The sequence below is a fragment of the Achroia grisella genome, unplaced genomic scaffold (genome assembly GCF_030625045.1).
Source record: "Achroia grisella isolate CSIRO2021 unplaced genomic scaffold, CSIRO_AGI_Agris_v1 utg676, whole genome shotgun sequence".
Lineage (NCBI taxonomy): Eukaryota > Metazoa > Arthropoda > Insecta > Lepidoptera > Pyralidae > Achroia > Achroia grisella.
The window spans coordinates 364,344-377,030 of record NW_026712992.1 but is presented as its reverse complement, the minus strand read 5'-3'; the positions used below and the strand labels follow the sequence as shown (position 1 = coordinate 377,030).

Below are 12,687 nucleotides of genomic sequence, written 5' to 3'. Positions count from 1 at the left end.
TCGATCACGCAGAGTAACTCCGAGCATAGCCCTCTCCATTGCCCTCTAAGTGACTCTGAGCTTATTGTAAGTTGATTGCCCATAGTTAGCGACCACGTCTCTGTGCCGTAAGTCATCACTGGCAACACACATTGATCTTAAACCTTCGTCTTGAGACACTGCGGAAATTTGGACGAAAAGATATATAATTTTGATTAATGTAAAAATTTGTCAACTTCATTGTGATTTCAATATTATTTATTAAATTGCACTGCCTTTATTATCTCTGATCAACGCGACGGTTGATTGGTAGAGAATATTATCAGGCATTAAATCCGCCTTGTATACAATTTTGTGTGCATAAGAATAAATAAATAATAATGTTTGTAATACGTAATAACTACTGAACGGATTTGAATTAAAAAAATAAATATAGATCATATCCTAGGCTAACACAGCGACATATATTAACACACTTGTTGGAACGAATCCTCGCGAGAAACGCACTGAAATACGTGTAGACTTTTTATGATGTATAAATACAATTTCATTAATAAGTGTAACATTGTTTATTCAAATTACATTTATTGTGAGAAAATTAGTGTACTGAGTCTACACTCTCGAGAGTATATATTTTTTTTAATTGTTTCGTGACTCTTCCTCGAACAATCTAGTGACGGTAGTTGAACAAACTGCAGGCATTTATTAACATTGACATACGCTAATACTCCAGTCAGCTCGTGACCACGGCTAGTGTAACCTAGTTGAAACGTCGAGGGAGGTAAATTTTCTTATTTACCATACAATTATTCGTGTTAAAACCACTTTAACTGTACTTATGGTAGTAATATAAACGCAAAACTTTATGAGTATGGATGGATGGATGTTTATTACTCTTTTACACAAAAACTACTGATCCCATTTTGAAACTTTACATTAATATAGCTTATACATCACAATAACATATAGGCTTAATAAAAAAATTTAAATTTGGCGAAATATAATGATAAATGTCAAGTAAGCATGATGCAGAAGATGCTGCTCGAGTCAGCTAGGTACTAATATTATAAACCCGAAAGTTTGTGAGTATATATGTATAGATGGATGGATGGGCTTTCGTTCCTATGTTAATCCTAAATAAATAACGTCGTGTCCATTTAGATTAAATTTAAATTCAGATAATTTAGCCAGATTATTGTGTAACATTCAGAAACACATGTAAAATTAGTATAAAAAAAACGGCATATGTTTAATATATGCGGTATAATTTGTGTAGTACTCAACCACATGTAAAGCACCCTGTATTTACATATTTTCCATTCATCACATCTTCTCTGAAAAAAATATTCTAAATGCAAACATGATATTGTAATATCTCCATTACTGGTCCTTAGATTTCATTTCTGTGAATTTTATATCAAAATTACTGTTACCCACGATGCGATGCTCCTAGTGGAATTAAAATAAAAAAAAACTAAGATAAAAGTATCTTAAGTTACTATATTAACATATTTTTTGCTAATAGTCTAGTTAACACCTGTCCATCATCGATTCTGAGATTAACATGAACAAACAGAGAGACAATTTATAAATTTAATTTTTTGATGTTTGTACTACATATATTGACGGCTTCAATGGTTAGTGGTTTAGAACACTACCTTACTTTCGATGGTCGCGGATTTGATTCCTCGCACGGCATAAACATTTGTATTCATGAGTATGATTGTTTGTATTGGTCTAGGTGTTTCTACGTATAAATTGTATGTATTTACGAAAAAAAAATCGGTATATTTATATTAGTTATTTAGTACCCACAAGCTTTAACTAGCTTAACTTGGGTCTAGATGGCGCTATGTGAATTGTTCTGAGATTATTATTATATGTACTTTCATATGCACTAGTGTAATGCTATTAATTTGAAATTAAAAACAGTCACTTACCCAGATGTTTACTCAGCCGGATGTACAATTCCATCGTCATTCATAAAAATAGAGATTTCCCAACCCCCTTATACAGTCATAATGAAAATTATTGAGCACTTACTTATTATAAGTAGAGATAACTCTGTTTCTCTATTTATCGTCTTAGAAGAGACAGAGAGAAAGCGTAAGGTAAATATTACCATCGCATGTGATTTGATAATTCCTAATACAAAATGAAACCTTGGAATTAGGAAGTTATAGTCTATTTTTAAATACACAAAGTATGTTTAAAAATAGACTATAACTTCCTTATTCCAAGGTCGTTACATACGCGAACCAACTTCCGCAGACTACCGTTCTACACTCGTATTTCCATCCCAACTATTCCGGGTTTTATAAACTCCTTATTATTAAAATTCATAAGCCCTAGGGACGTGAAATTATGAATTATTCTTAACTCGCGGAGTAGTTTGTTCGTCATACAGCGAACATAAAAGGAAATGCTTTTTTGTAACAGCTCTCTTCTTTAAATTATAATAAATTTGTAAAATGATGGCGAGACGAGAAATGTCTGTCTGTGTTGATGTTTCATGTAAAAACGGTTTGAGGAATTAATGTGAAATTTACATAGAACATAGAAATATTATTATCTAGTAATCAACTCTAGTAACAACCAAATCTAGTAACAACAACACAAGCTTTGCTTAGCTTGGGACTAGATGGCGCTGTGTAAGTTGTCCTAAGATATTATTAATATTATATTGTTAGACATGGGTCAAATTAATGGAACAAAAGAATAATATGGTCTATTTTAATTAAAAAACATTTGAGATTCCTACAAAAACAATTAATGAACAATTATGCCAATTTGGTAATCATTAATAAAAAAAAAAATACAAAATATGCCAAGAGACTTTGACGTTGATATTCTTTTGCAGCATATTTTAAAAGTAGAAATTTTATCATCTTTTACAGTACAGTAATTACAAGGATTTCTGTTACAAAAATAATTATTTGTATTTATTTATACACATGTTTAGTGTGCATAACGCAACTTTTTATGTGTATTGTATATATGTTTTTTATTGTTTATTATTTGATATATATAACTTTATATATTGTTATTATTATTCTTCTTTTTATCGGCTTTAATTTCGATACATATAACAATACTATTTCTGAATAAAAAACATCATCAATAATTACTTTTAACAGCTTAATATAAATACAATTTCTTCGTTCACATTTAATTTAGTAATTCATTGTGTCTTCAATTATTGAATAATGCAAACAAAGCATATTCTATCTAAATATCCAACCAAATATGGTAATTTTCTTATACGAATATATAAAGAAGTGGATGTATGGATTGTGGATACATTTCCATTCCATAGATAGCGGTATTGTTTCAAAACGTAACACCGGAGTCGTATCATTTATTGGTATACGAGACGAAACAAGCCTCGCCGTCAACATTCATGCATTCCGTAACCCCTCCTGGGAATAACCGTGAAGATATACGATTATTACGGCAGAAGCAGGCTTAGATTACGAGTTACCGCGCCCTTTTCCATTCGCCTTTCTGGGGCATGTTGGTCGTTGATCGATCGGCTAGCCGGTACATGTGGGCTCCGATTTCATATTCTATTACAATATTAATGTATTATAATGTGTTATTTTATTTGTTTATAGGGTACGGTGAAGGCTTGTTTATTAGAGTTGGTGTTGAATGTTTTATATGTGATAACTGATAACGCTCGAAATTCTTGTGGTAGGTTTTCAAGTATTAATATTGTGCGAATGCGAATGCTTTTGTGGTTATTTATTAATTAGCTTGAAAATTACAAAATTATTCCACGTTTTTAAAGCAGTTTTAATTATATAATATGACTACACAAATATAGAATACAATACTTCCACAAAAAAATCAAATATTATGAGTATCTATGAATATTATATCAAGAGACCAAAGAGAGAAATAATCGTGAATGATTAATTTCAGACCAATCCTGATAAAACATAAAGTGTTGTCACTATTGTGACCTTCAAATGTTAAACGACACCCACATGTATACCATCTATTATATATACAACAACACCATACACCATGGTTATGGTATTATTTTATAGAAGTATAAATAGGTCCTTTGCCAATTTGCAGAATAAAAAAAATGAGAAATTAGAATTCGAAATTCGAATATTGAATTTGATTATCTTTTATTAGAACACAATTATATTTCTATGTCGACTTTGTATGAAGCTTTTGTAATATGTGTTTATCTTCAAAACAGAATTGTTATTATATTCATTCAGTCATGTTATAATGAATATGAATAGATTTATGAGAACACAAGCAATGTTTACATTCCGTTATGCACATACATAATGTATTTTTAATGTAATTATAAATAAAAAAAATGTTTTAAAACTTTTAGGACAGCACTACTAACATTCCTAAAAATATTATATCATTATAAAAAATTCTATATTTTGTACCGCAGTATTTGTATATTCAAATGTATTCAAATCAAAACTTCCATATTTAGCATAAGATAGTGGGACACTTGATAGAGTGGTGGCCAAAACCTATAGACTAGCCTAAACATTATAAATTGAATCTGTACCACTGTGGTATCTGTCACGCCTTGCATTGCCTGTCATTCCTTAGCAGTAATTTAAATGAATAAAAGAAAAACAGTTGCAAATATGATACTGGCAGCAAAATAGGCGAAATAAATATCATATTCTATATTTGAAATAGGAATCCAACGTTCTATTTTCAAATTTCTGTATAGATTTACAAAATAAGTAGGTATTATCTTCATTAAATTTTGCTAGCAAAATAATTACAAATTAATAAAATAAATTTATGATACACTAGTTAGATTGTTTTCAAAGAAACATCACCTATAACCGGCAGTGACCTCCATAGCACATTCTACTTAAGTTAATCCTATCGGATTAACTTAACTTAGCCGACCCTTGCTTCTAAAGCTGGAAAGACAACTTGAGGGCACAATATATTCACATCTAGATAGGTAAATGTGTAGCTTAGCACTATTTGATAACCGACCAAACGCAGAAGGTGCACGGCATTATACTAGATTGATTACTCTGTTCTATATTTTGAGAAGTAAAAATTTACTATTGTTATTGACGGCCTCTGTGGTCTAGCGGGTGAACTCATCGCTTTATTTCCGATGGTCGCAGGTTAGATTACTCGCACGGTGCAAACATTTGTATTCATGAGTGTGATTGTTTGTATCGGTCTACGTGTTGTCTATATATATGTATGTATTTACAAAAAATGTATAGATATATATATGTATATATATGTATTTGTATCAGTTGTCTAACACTCATAACACAAGCTTGCTTACCTTGGGGACTAGATGACGCTGTGTGAATTGTCTGGAGTTATTATTAAAGTTACTACAAATTTCGGTGATAAAAATTATTTGTATAAAAGAATAAGCGAATGACTTGTCCTTTCGATTTGTGTGTAACTAAAAAATTACGTGTTATAATTAATTGAATACTTATATGTACTATAGATAGAGTATGTACTATTTATTTACTCCTAAGGTACAAAAGACAGTCATACCGCATAAGCAATCTCTTCCTCTTCAAAAGTGGTCTATTTAGATAGAGGATGCCTCTCTACTTTCTGTCTGAAAGTACTTCTACAATATTTAAATAAATTTTTAATTAACTCAAAACAAACCCAATTCTACTTTATCGTATGTTTTACTTAAATAATGATGATGTGATTACTTCTTCTAAAATTAATAGAATATTCTTAATCTTCAAGAGCAACGCGCAAGTTTCTTATTCATTCTTCTTGTGATGAGACAGCTTTCTGAAGGAGCGGTAGATTAAAAGAATGATAACTATGACTATTCAAAAGTGCTTAAATTAAATTTATTTGAATAAATAATTTTCTAGTCTATTGTATTCTTCTTAAGCTTAGTATACCGATTTAGTCTCGATATATGTATTTATTCATAAGTTTTTCTATAAAAAATCATATATTTATTCATACAATTGCGGTATGAAATCATAAAAGTGTTCATTTCGCCTCAACTTACCACTAAATTTGAAGCCAGCTTACTTAGTAACTTCAAACTTAAGTATACACTATTATATTACGGTTAATTTATGAAATTTTGAAGTCTGTAACCTCGGAGGAGTTTAGCAATTTCGTACTCGTGATATTTGCATGCTCCGAGCGCGGCCGTCGAGATTTCTTTTTCAATTTCAAACTTGTTCTTTATTGGGCCGGCCGGGTGTCACACGGGCGGACATGATCGGTGGATTGTGTAACTGGTATTTCTACCTCTACACTATCACAAAATATCATACATTAGCATAGGTATACACCCTTCCTCTATTACAATTATATTACATACTAGCTGTTGCCCGCATTTTCGTCTGCGTTTCCCTATTTTTTCTTAAAATAAGTAGCCTATGTCCTTCCTCACGGTTCAGTGGTTTTGATGTGTTTTCCTAACATTTCCCTTCACTGCTCTGCTCCTATTGATAGTAGCGTGATGAAAAGCATACTATATCCTGCCTAGAAGTATGAAGAATAATTGTACCAAGTGTCGTTAAAATCCGTCGAGTAGTTTTTGTTTCTATACTGAACATATAGACAGACAGACAAAAATTTTACTGTTTGCATCTTTGGCAACAGTATTGATCACTAATTACCCTGATAGTTATTTTGGAAATATATTTCATGTACAGAATTGAGCTCTCTATAGATTTGTTATAAGTATAGATATATATACAATCCCTATTACATACTTCTAGAAAATTGTGATAAATACAATTTTCATAATTAGATTTACTAATCCATATTCTACTTAGTCATTAAGATACAATACCACACATGCCATTAAATGTCTACATCTAATAAATGTAATAGTATACTAGCTAGTCGCCCAGGCTTCGCCCAGGTGTCCATACATGTATTATATATATTATATAAACCTTCCTCTTGTATCACTCTATCTGTTAAAAAAAGCCGCTTCAAAATCCGTTACGTAGTTATAAAGATTTAAGCATACATAGGAACGGACAAACCGAGACAGAGACTTTATTTTATACTATGCAATGAAGTTACAAGAGAGCCCTTATACCTATAGCACAAGTATATTACCTAGTTTAGATTATGAGGTTCCTCATTATATATTGCGCAACTTTCTACCAATTGATTACCTAGCGAACTAGCTTCAACTATTATGTACTGATATTTTGTAAATACGAATGATCTGCCACAGACAGCCGAACGTTAAAATATTCAAATATTGGTGGCTTAACGGTTTAGCTCACCGGCTTACTTTCTTATGGTCGTGCTATCCTTGCACGGTATAATTTGTATTCTTGACTATGGTTATTTGTATAGATCTGGGTGTTTTGTATGTATAATGTATATTATTTTATAAAAAAATCAATTTAAGTAGTACTGAAAATGTGGTGCTGGAGAAGAATGCTTCGGGTATCATAGACCGAATTCAGAACAAACGTTTCTATACTCGAAGAACTCGGCATTACACAGCGTCTATCAGCAACAACACAATCACGCATTATTTCCTTCTTCGGTCACGTTTCACGAAAAAACGACGCATCCATAGAGCGACTTGTCATACAGGGTAGAGTTGATGGCACTAGACCCCGTGGACGATCACCCATGCGATGGACCGACCAAATCAAAGCAGCAATAGGCGGTCCACTCCACGAGTGTACCAGAATGGCAGACAGTAGAGACAAATGGCGAGCTGTCGTACGGCGGATGACATCAGCCTCATATCCCACTACGTAATAACCACGACCGTTCTGACAAGAACGAAGCGAATGAGAAGAAGTAGTATTAATTACCTAGTACCCTTAACACAAGCTCTACTTAGCTTGGGACTAGATGGCGCTGTGTAATTTATCGTGGGTTATTGTTACTCATATTTAGTTTAGATGCGGCAAACATTGTTTTGCCATATAAAGTAATATCGCTATTGTAAAATAGGGGTTGATGGTATAAAGGAGAACATTTAGGTCGCATGTATTTTAAATCATAAAAAAAGTTATAATAAAAATGTACAAAAAATAATTAATCGATTTTTGGGGATCTTCTATTCTCAGACTCACTGACATACAATGTCATAAGAATCTTGCAAGCTGTTTCTAATATCTTTGATATAAATGCTATGATTCGAGTATTTTATGCATTAAACATGTTAGATATAGAAGCATTTTATATATGAGACATAGAAGCAACTTATGTCCAGCAGTGCAGTGGACTGATGATCATAATGATGATTATTATTACAATGTAATTCAAAAATTTCTTACTTTATTACTTCTAAGATAGCAAACTAAAATACAGTGACGTGAATCTAAAAATTCTTGCAAACCAGAACACATGTGACGCATATTGCATTTTAAAATGAAATTCTTAAGCAAAATGCTTCGCAACATCTTTGAAATACAAATAAAAATACACATCAACAGTATGTTGAGCGTGAACAAAGTTTACTCAAAACTCAGCGCGCTGAGTTTATAGTTGATTTAGTGTCGAGCGAATTGAAATGTTGTCATGTTTATTTATTATGTAATAATAAATAACGATCATTTAGGTAATAGATGTAAGGTAAATTACCGTCTAGGTCAGTATACTGTTTCTGTTGAGACGAACTGGTAAAACATTTTTTTTTAAAAAAGCCAGTATATTTAAGTATTTCGGTGTGATTAAGTGAAAATTCCGTGCATCAAACTATTATTGCCATGCACGTCTGTAATCTTTTTCATTTCATATCCAATTATATTATTTTATAAACTATTCTATATTATTAATAATACATAATAAAGATAATATGTTTTTAAATTTTATAAAACTAGCTACTCGCCCCGGCTTCGCAAGGATGTACATGTATTTTACATATAAACCTTTCTCTTGAATCACTCTATCTATTAAAAGAAAACACTTCCAAATCCGTTGCGTAGTTTTATAGATTTAAGCATACATTGGGACGGACAGACAGCGACAGCCACTGTGTTTTGTACTATGTAATGATAATATTGAACGTAAACAAAAAAAGAATAATTATTAAAATAATAATTTTTCCAGACGCATACTAAGTATTTTGTTTATAACAGTTTTTTTTAGATTTTAGCGTAAAATTTTTCATTATTACAGAAGCAACTTTTTAAATTGTTTATATAAAATTTAAAAAGTTCTTTTATTTAAACTAGTTTATCATACTTTTCTGCTTATTTGTAACCATATATGTGTATATATATAATATATATATGTATACACTACACTATATGTAACACCAGATATAATAAATAGAATAGAAATAATCTTGAAATAAAAAATATCATGAATAAACAGTAGATTTCTGAAATCTAAGATTTAGAATCAAATATAATTATTTTCCTTAAATTTAATCTGACTAGATGAAGATATAGTATTTCGAGATATTTTATAAGAACAGTTTAGCAGTGAGATTTCGTCTTAAATCGTTTGCTATTTCTAGTTGGCGCCGCAAAAATACTGAGTCAATTTGTATAAGGTTAAAAAAGTAATTTCAGAAATGTATTTACGCGTAACAAATTACACTGTAGTTCAATACGTTTACTCCAAAGAAGTTGGGGCAATGTGACAGCGTCGATATAAAATATTTTATGTCGGCAACCGCGAAACGCTAAAAGTTTAGCAATTTACTTTTTATTTGTGCCTACGATTTGCATGACTCGGGAGGAAATGTCGCGATTCCTTTTCCAATTTCGAACTTGTTCCTTCGGCGGCAGGTCGAGGTGACTCTGTAATCTGGACGATTAGATTTTTTTATATATAACTTGCGACTCTCGAGGGGAGGTTTTATTAAATTGTAACACTTTGTGATGCAATATTCTTATATGTTTGAGAATAATAAGATTACCTTCAAGATCATTCCTGTTCTATTTAATATATTTACTTCAGTAATGTGTGCGTTATGTTTACATGAATCCATTAGGCTATTACGTAATTTAAAAATATCTTCTACAATATTGTATTTGTTTATCTTAAGTGTTAGGGTTCACATCGATATTGTCGAAAAATCTGATATTTTATATTAAAAGAAGGTAGTTTCATTATTACTCGGTATCGTTAAACTAGTTGCATATAACCCCCACTCATATCTTCTCTGTATAAAAGGGAGGGTTTTTGTAAGCCACGGCATTCGGTCTTTGAGCTGGCTGTATTTTAAATGCTAAAGTGAATTGTGTTAGAGACATAGTTAAATTAATGTTATATAGTTGTTTTTTTATTATAATACATACTTTTACTAGTACATAGAGTTGATATATCTTACATAAGAAATAATTTAACTTACCGGTGGTAGAAACACCTCATCAATCATGCATCGTTTTCGGTATTTTTGTGTTTGGTTTGTAACACAGTAGTTAGCATCTCACCACTGTATCGTGATATGTGATGTGATGAGGTGTTGCTACTTAATATATTTTTTATTGTAGTATGTACGTAGTGAGTATGGTGGTGAAATAATTGTACTATTTATGGTACATTAGTAAGTTTATTGGGTAGTTTGCTATATGTAAGACTTGCTTATTAGTAAGACATACATTCGACGCGGAGTCGTAACGTGGACTAACTTTACACTGAATTTAAATCTCTGTTATCTGGAGAAGTACTAGTGGAAGTGTCTTGAGTGTTGAGTGAAATATTAAATCTGTAGATACAGGTTTGTTACCGGTGTTTCTATCATCGGAAAATCAGCCTAAAATAAAATACCGAAGCCATTGCAAGGTAGGTCAAATTGGAATTCACGGTATCCGTCTATGTTTGGGTAGACTTCTAGTTCACGGCCCACTCAACTTATATAACTGACACTCGAAATAGAATACCACAGATGATTAACCCACGGGTGCCCAATAAATAGGTGCTCAGAGAGACATCCTTAATTCCGTTGTGGATACCGTACTTAACACTCGACTGTGTACATTTCACCTAGAAATTCCTATCTAACGTTCTATTTTGGTATTTTCTATGTCTAAAACCATATATTTACTATTAGTGAAGAAATAGTAAACCAATTAAAAAGTTATAATATCGATAAATGTGAAAGTTAGACAGAGTTCTGTCTGACTGTCTGTCTCGCTTTCACGTCAAACCTACTGAACAGATTTAAATGAAATATGGTACACAGATAGTCTAGACCCTGAGAAAGGACATAGGTTACTTTTTAATGCAAAAAAGGGTTGTAAGGAGTTTGAAAGGGTAATTGAAAGTGAAACCTATTTTTTAGGCTGTCGGTTGAGTTGTATGATATTCTGTACGAAAATTCGTCATCATTGAAGCTAGCTAGCTATGAAATGTTTTTATATGTCTCTTACTGGGTTAGATTTATAAATATTTTTGAATGGTTTAGATCACTATTTTAGACGGATAAAGTCGCAGGTAGTTAGCTAGTTTGTTATATAAAACCGACCGTCACAGTTCGCAAGAATGTTATCTATTTTTTTTATATCTCGATACTCTACTTCTGTTGATTGTGGGTTTTCCATGAATAAAGGAAACTAAATTACGATTTCTATGTAACCACATTATTTTCCTTCTTACTTTTAAAAGTAAAGCTTTATTATAACTGATAGCTCTATGGTCTAGCGGTTTAGTACACTGTCTTCTATCCGATGTACGCAGGTTCTATTCCTCGTACAACACAAACATTTGTATGTATTGGTCTGGGTGTTTCATATTATATCTATAAAAATACTTAAATTTTTTTTAAATACAATGGGTATTTAAAAAAATATTTAAGTATTTTTATCAGTTCTCCAGTATCCATAACACAAGCTCTAATTGGCTTGGGACTAGATGTCAGTGTATAAACTGTTCTGGGTTACTTTTACTATTATTTTCACAAATAAGCCACCTATATGAACCTATTCCTCTGAACAAATTTAGAGAAATTAGAAAACAGTAATGAAAGTGTTTTAAGTCAGGGTGATAAGAATTTTATAGCTATATATATGTTTTGATTTCTCATTAACAATAATAACTAGAAAGGTAAAATCCTTTTATTGCACTTTATTCATACAAATACATGTATTCTTTTTGTATGAAGATCTATACTAGTGAGACTTGTTACGGAGTGTGAATCGATAATGTAAGATATCATTTACTATCTATGTATGTTTGTATATTGAGCTATAAAAACCAATAGAGGGTTTCTAAACTATTCATCCAATTTTGATCAAACTTTGTTGAATTATTCAACAATATACAAAGTCGAAGATTTCTTGTAGAATATATATATAATATAGCTGTTTTTCGTTTATATTCTCGACTCAACCAAACTAAATTAAATGTGGAATAGAGATGGCTAGTTATTCGTACAATCAATATAGTATATTCTATGAAAAATGAACGAATTCCCGAATAATAACTAGTATAACATTTATATGAATTTCAATGTTATTATTTATATGCTTTTTGTTGACTTAACCCGTCTGTTGAAATAAATTCGAATATATTTTATCACAGTTGGTAACGCAAATATAAATATTAAATGAAAATCCAATTTCAGTAGATTTATAAAGTACATTTACACACTATATTAAAACTTTGCAAGCGCACGAATGTTGCTTCAATATTTAATGTTTTATCAACGACGAAAATAAGTATTTCACGACGTAAATTACCGTCAAAGTGACGGCCTGTAGTGAAGTGTCAATAAACGCTTAATTTCTTCCCCCATACAGTTAAATCCGCCATGATTGATTG

At 31.4% G+C, this 12,687-nt stretch overlaps 1 protein-coding gene across 1 annotated transcript in view; it reads left to right on the top strand.

The window, feature by feature from the left end:
* Positions 1 to 12,687, top strand: part of LOC131850016 (limbic system-associated membrane protein-like) — a 56,801-nt gene that overhangs the window by 20,917 nt on the left and 23,197 nt on the right. The window lies entirely within an intron of this gene.